Here is a 7,669-nt window from a genome sequence, read left to right on the forward strand (position 1 = left end):
GTTGGCATAGGAGGGGGCAAAACTTGTCCCCATTGCCGTACCCCGAAGTTGCAAGTAAAATTTGTGCTCAAAAAGAAAATAATTGTGTGTTAAAAGAAAAAGTATAGCTTCCATGATAAATGTGGTCATAGGTAATGAGCTACCTGGACATTCTATAAAGTGACGGACAGACGTCATGCCTAGGTCATGTCGTATAATTGAGTACAGGGAGACCACATCCATAGTTACCCATAAAAATTCCTGCTTCCATTTAACTTCTCTCATTTTGGTAAGCAAATCACCTGAGTCCAGAATAAAGGAGGGTAGTTGCCTCACAAACGGCTGTAAGTAAGCATTGACATATCGTGATAGACCATCTCCCAAAGATCCTATGCTAGAGACTATAGGCCGACCAGGAGGGTCGACCAAAGTCTTGTGGATCTTTGGGAGATGGTGGTAAATGGGGATAACTGGTTTTGAATTGGTTATAAAACCTGATTCATCTTTATTCAGAACATATGTAGCTGTTCCCAGATCAACCAAATCTAGGAGTTCTTCTAAAAAGAATTCTGTGGGGTCTCGTGGTAGCTCAGAGTAGGAAGACACATCACCAAGTTGGCGAAATGCCTCCCTGAAATAGTCTGCCCTACTCTGAACCACCACAGCACCCCCTTTGTCTGCATATTTAATTACCAGCATGTCATTTTCTTGCAAAGATTTAATTGCAGCACGTTCTCCTTTATTGAGATTGTCACCTCTGAATTGGGAAAAAGAGAATCCCTGTGCTAGTACTCTGAGGTCCCTAATGACTAGGTTCTCAAACATTGTGAGATATGGACCTTTAATGAAGGTTGGGTAAAAGATTGATTTTTCTTTTAATGTGGATTTCCAAACCCCAAGTGTGTATGACTGTGATTCATCAGTTACATTACTCTGCAAAAGAAGGTCTTCCATATCTCTAAGTGCACATTGATCCCTAAAAGAGCTCAAGGTGTCTATGGGTGGGCTTGAAGGTGTGTGTGTTACATCAAAGGGATCATCCTCTGAATTTGTCACTGTCGGGGACTCACCCCCATGAGGTTGATGATAAAATTTCTTTAAGGCCATCTTGCGCACAAACTTATGGACATCGACCACTGTGCCAAAGAGGTCAATGTCCATAGTGGGTGCATATTTGAGTCCCTTATTGAGGAGCGATATCTCCGACAGCGACAAATCAATCCCAGAAATATTGATTACATTATTGACATCATTAACATCACTTAATAGTTCTTTTTTCTTTTGTTTGCCCTTTTCCCCCCTGCGTCTCTTCCCTCCCCTCCTTGTCCTCTTTGGTCTTTTCTGAACATCATGTAGTTTTTTGACTGCTGATCTGTGTGGTAAGTGTCTAGTACTTGTGCTGAGGCGATATCCCCTCTGGATGAGCTCCCATCTAATGGGCGTCGTTCATCTCTGGTTTGATTATTGTCACCACGCTGTGATCCGCTTGATCTATTCTCCATATCAAGAAAAGACACTGAGTGTGAAGTTGTTTCTACGTCAGACAGTTCAGAGTCACCACTTTGGTAATCAAAATTTGTAGGTTTTAAAATGGACTTGCTTGGTGTAGACCTCCTAGACCCCTTCCTCATTGAATCCTGTAGAGTCCGGTCAAAAACAGGTACAATTCTTTGCCAGCTATATATTTGATTTTTTTCGTAATCAATACGATCACGATCGTATTTGCCTTGTTTCCTGATCATGATTTCTCTCTCAGCATCCTCTGTAGTTTTAGCCAGGATTTTATCAAATTTTGTAAACCCCTCAATGTCCTTAAATCTGCGTAGTTTATCCTGTAATTCCTTAATCTGATTATCAAGTGTTGCTTTCTCATTAATCTTGTGTTGTAGAATCTGGTCCATTAAATTGAATGAACAGGTGTTTAGAGTTTCTATCCACCTTTCCTCAAAGGCTTTGTCAGGGAAGCCAAATGTTGGGGCCTTTTTAACCCTCAAGCCTCTGGGGATTCTCTTCATTTTAAGGTAGTTTTCTGTGGCAACAATGTCCCACCAGATGCGTGTATTGTAAATCAACAATTTTTCTAATTTTTGGAAATATATCCTTAAATCTGCAACATCATTGGAATCAGTATCCACCACGCTTTCAAAGACACGAAGAGCCTTTTTTTTCCTGGAGGAATCATCCCCACAGTTGAAAGTGTATATCACTGGTACAGAAATATCTTGAACAGCCTCACTGTCATCCATTGTGAATTCCTTTCAGCTTAATTGTATTTAGTGTCCATAAAAACAAATGAAGAGCACAGACCTGTTCTTATGTCCTGAGTTGAGTAAATCACTTCTTATAACACAGGAGATAAGTCCTCAATATTAAATTTCACCTTTGAATAGACACGAGCTACCTTGAAGAGAGTAAACGTGGTTTGGTGAAATAAGGTGCTCTTAAAGTGTACTATGCATAGGAAGGAGGGGAGATACACTCTGGGTAATAAAACATTGATTAATGTGACACTGAATATTGAGCAATGGGGCACCAGATACCCTGAAGGTTGGGGTAGGTAGTCCAAGGACAGCCCCCCCTACCTCATTGGGTTGGCCCTAGGTACTCACAGTATTAGCTTGTCACCAGAGTCTCCCCTCCACCGCGTGCTGCTGAAGTGAAATGGAGTCCAGCAATGTAGAAAAGAGTGCAGCGCACCGCGATCCAAAAGAAGAACAGGTCTGGCAAAAAGGTATCTTTAATAAGGAATCATAAAAGCAAGGGATGCAACCCTTCTACGCGTTTCGTGCTTGGCACCTGGACAGACCTACAGTTTACCAGCAGCCCTTTTTACACAGGTTCTGGAGGCCTGCTGGTGGATCCTGCCAGCACCATGGCGCCCAGGTGGTCTCCTTGGGTCACCGTGAGCCACAATTGGGTCCCCACGGTAGGCCCAAGGATGTCTGGGAGCCCCGGGTCAAACCCACAGGTATCTGCGGGGCCTCGGGTGGTTCCCATGGGGGTCTGGGGAACTCACGGGTGCTCACTACGGGTCCGCGGTGCCCCCACAGAAGTGGGACCACACATCATCATCCCCGCACCTACAGGTCGGCGGTGCCCCTACAGAAGTGGGACCACACATCGTCATCCCCACAGACTACGGGTCCGCGGTGCCCCCACAGAAGTGGGACCACACATCATCATCCCCGCATGTGTCACCCGTGGAACCACCAGCCTGATACCCTTGGGATACCCGAGGATACCCACAGGTGGTCTCCATAGGCCCCACGCAAAACCACGGAATCAAACCCTGAATGTAAAAAAAATAAACCTGGCCTATACATTCAATACATACACCCTCCCCCCCAACACCTACAGTACAATAATGTGCAAAATAACTATTATCCAGATATGGATAATAGATTAATTGCCCATTATTAAAAACATTAACTAGCATATACAAATAAATAAAGTACTACTGACCTCATCAATACGAAGTGTCCGTTGCCAGCAAAATCCTTGTCTTGTCCACAACATACATAGCAAATACAAAGCCAATACATTGCAATTACATTCAGATATCAATTAACCCCTTAAACACCTTATCAGATAATAACCGCAAAGGTAATTAAGGGGTTAAGCCACACAGGACCGATACCCACCCTTCACCCATGAATTTGTACTGTGGCTTCATCATCCAACTATATATATATACTGTATATATATACAGAGAGACAGAGAGAGAGAGAGAGAGAGAGAGAGAGAGAGAGAGAGAGAGAGAGAGAGAGAGAGAGAGAGAGAGAGAGAGAGAGAGAGAGAGAGAGAGAGAGAGAGAGAGAGAGAGAGAGAGAGAGATACAGTATATATATATATATATATATATATATATATATATATATATATATATATATATATATATACACACGTTATATACACACCCATGATAAACCAATATACAGTACAAATAAATGCAGAAGGGTTATCAAAAGCACTGTCCTACAACCAAACACTTCTCCATACATACACACTAAATTAAAATCAATTTCCTTTAATATTCATAACTGATCTCTCAATCTAAATCATCACTAAACCTCTGAAAAGCCATTTAAACAACTTACATTCCAATATAAATGATGCCTCAATATCTATGCACCATACAGTATACATTATGCAAATTTATCAAACGTAAACAAAAATCAATTAGCAATCATTATTTACATCCCTAAACAATTCACACTCAATCACGAACAATGAAACCATTAACAGATTCACGCCTAGAGCAGAACAATTAAGCCTTTGAAAAAATATAAGTACCGACAAAAATACAACCAAGGCTATCTATCCCTGACCTTCCTCAAACACACAATACAATACCAAGGAATACATCTACTGTATCTAATTTTAAAATACTTTAAACTCACAAAATAATTAAAAACACATCTAATCCAGCTTTTAAAACATCATCATTTCTTACCCTGAATGTATACTGTACAGTATATCTCTCTAGACATATATACTGTACATACATACATACAGTGGCAAGAAATGATATACCACAAAAAAAAAAAAAATACACATGTTAAAAAACCTTTTGAAAAAATTAACAAGTTAAATAAAATACATTTCTTTACTGTAGTTCACTTACCATTACTTGCCCCCACCGATTCCCGTTGCGCAGCTTACTCACGAACCAATCCACGATCAGGAACCCATAAAATAATAAACCAGGAAATAATAAACTTTAAACTAAAAATCCAAATCAATCCACGGGTCTTCTACTTGTAATCCATCTTCATCTGTATTCTTCTTTCTTCTATCTCCTTCCGGGCGGGGCAGGGCGTGGTCTTCTTTCCATCATCGGCTGTAGCTGTAGCTGTTAGATAGTTGCTGAATAGGTGATAGTAAAGTGAATATCCAAAGTGTTGTTATTAATATAATCAAAAAATGCTAATAAACTATCTGTGCTCCCGTGCCAAATAAAAATGAGATTGTCTATGAAACGTTTATAGAAAATAATATTGTGTCTGTAAGTATTAGTGCTATTATAGATGAAATTATTTTCCCACCACCCCATAAAAAGGTTGGCATAGGAGGGGGCAAAACTTGTCCCCATTGCCGTACCCCGAAGTTGCAAGTAAAATTTGTGCTCAAAAAGAAAATAATTGTGTGTTAAAAGAAAAAGTATAGCTTCCATGATAAATGTGGTCATAGGTAATGAGCTACCTGGACATTCTATAAAGTGACGGACAGACGTCATGCCTAGGTCATGTCGTATAATTGAGTACAGGGAGACCACATCCATAGTTACCCATAAAAATTCCTGCTTCCATTTAACTTCTCTCATTTTGGTAAGCAAATCACCTGAGTCCAGAATAAAGGAGGGTAGTTGCCTCACAAACGGCTGTAAGTAAGCATTGACATATCGTGATAGACCATCTCCCAAAGATCCTATGCTAGAGACTATAGGCCGACCAGGAGGGTCGACCAAAGTCTTGTGGATCTTTGGGAGATGGTGGTAAATGGGGATAACTGGTTTTGAATTGGTTATAAAACCTGATTCATCTTTATTCAGAACATATGTAGCTGTTCCCAGATCAACCAAATCTAGGAGTTCTTCTAAAAAGAATTCTGTGGGGTCTCGTGGTAGCTCAGAGTAGGAAGACACATCACCAAGTTGGCGAAATGCCTCCCTGAAATAGTCTGCCCTACTCTGAACCACCACAGCACCCCCTTTGTCTGCATATTTAATTACCAGCATGTCATTTTCTTGCAAAGATTTAATTGCAGCACGTTCTCCTTTATTGAGATTGTCACCTCTGAATTGGGAAAAAGAGAATCCCTGTGCTAGTACTCTGAGGTCCCTAATGACTAGGTTCTCAAACATTGTGAGATATGGACCTTTAATGAAGGTTGGGTAAAAGATTGATTTTTCTTTTAATGTGGATTTCCAAACCCCAAGTGTGTATGACTGTGATTCATCAGTTACATTACTCTGCAAAAGAAGGTCTTCCATATCTCTAAGTGCACATTGATCCCTAAAAGAGCTCAAGGTGTCTATGGGTGGGCTTGAAGGTGTGTGTGTTACATCAAAGGGATCATCCTCTGAATTTGTCACTGTCGGGGACTCACCCCCATGAGGTTGATGATAAAATTTCTTTAAGGCCATCTTGCGCACAAACTTATGGACATCGACCACTGTGCCAAAGAGGTCAATGTCCATAGTGGGTGCATATTTGAGTCCCTTATTGAGGAGCGATATCTCCGACAGCGACAAATCAATCCCAGAAATATTGATTACATTATTGACATCATTAACATCACTTAATAGTTCTTTTTTCTTTTGTTTGCCCTTTTCCCCCCTGCGTCTCTTCCCTCCCCTCCTTGTCCTCTTTGGTCTTTTCTGAACATCATGTAGTTTTTTGACTGCTGATCTGTGTGGTAAGTGTCTAGTACTTGTGCTGAGGCGATATCCCCTCTGGATGAGCTCCCATCTAATGGGCGTCGTTCATCTCTGGTTTGATTATTGTCACCACGCTGTGATCCGCTTGATCTATTCTCCATATCAAGAAAAGACACTGAGTGTGAAGTTGTTTCTACGTCAGACAGTTCAGAGTCACCACTTTGGTAATCAAAATTTGTAGGTTTTAAAATGGACTTGCTTGGTGTAGACCTCCTAGACCCCTTCCTCATTGAATCCTGTAGAGTCCGGTCAAAAACAGGTACAATTCTTTGCCAGCTATATATTTGATTTTTTTCGTAATCAATACGATCACGATCGTATTTGCCTTGTTTCCTGATCATGATTTCTCTCTCAGCATCCTCTGTAGTTTTAGCCAGGATTTTATCAAATTTTGTAAACCCCTCAATGTCCTTAAATCTGCGTAGTTTATCCTGTAATTCCTTAATCTGATTATCAAGTGTTGCTTTCTCATTAATCTTGTGTTGTAGAATCTGGTCCATTAAATTGAATGAACAGGTGTTTAGAGTTTCTATCCACCTTTCCTCAAAGGCTTTGTCAGGGAAGCCAAATGTTGGGGCCTTTTTAACCCTCAAGCCTCTGGGGATTCTCTTCATTTTAAGGTAGTTTTCTGTGGCAACAATGTCCCACCAGATGCGTGTATTGTAAATCAACAATTTTTCTAATTTTTGGAAATATATCCTTAAATCTGCAACATCATTGGAATCAGTATCCACCACGCTTTCAAAGACACGAAGAGCCTTTTTTTTCCTGGAGGAATCATCCCCACAGTTGAAAGTGTATATCACTGGTACAGAAATATCTTGAACAGCCTCACTGTCATCCATTGTGAATTCCTTTCAGCTTAATTGTATTTAGTGTCCATAAAAACAAATGAAGAGCACAGACCTGTTCTTATGTCCTGAGTTGAGTAAATCACTTCTTATAACACAGGAGATAAGTCCTCAATATTAAATTTCACCTTTGAATAGACACGAGCTACCTTGAAGAGAGTAAACGTGGTTTGGTGAAATAAGGTGCTCTTAAAGTGTACTATGCATAGGAAGGAGGGGAGATACACTCTGGGTAATAAAACATTGATTAATGTGACACTGAATATTGAGCAATGGGGCACCAGATACCCTGAAGGTTGGGGTAGGTAGTCCAAGGACAGCCCCCCCTACCTCATTGGGTTGGCCCTAGGTACTCACAGTATTAGCTTGTCACCAGAGTCTCCCCTCCACCGCGTGCTGC

The sequence above is a fragment of the Ascaphus truei genome (genome assembly GCF_040206685.1).
Source record: "Ascaphus truei isolate aAscTru1 chromosome 12 unlocalized genomic scaffold, aAscTru1.hap1 SUPER_12_unloc_2, whole genome shotgun sequence".
Classification (NCBI taxonomy): domain Eukaryota; kingdom Metazoa; phylum Chordata; class Amphibia; order Anura; family Ascaphidae; genus Ascaphus; species Ascaphus truei.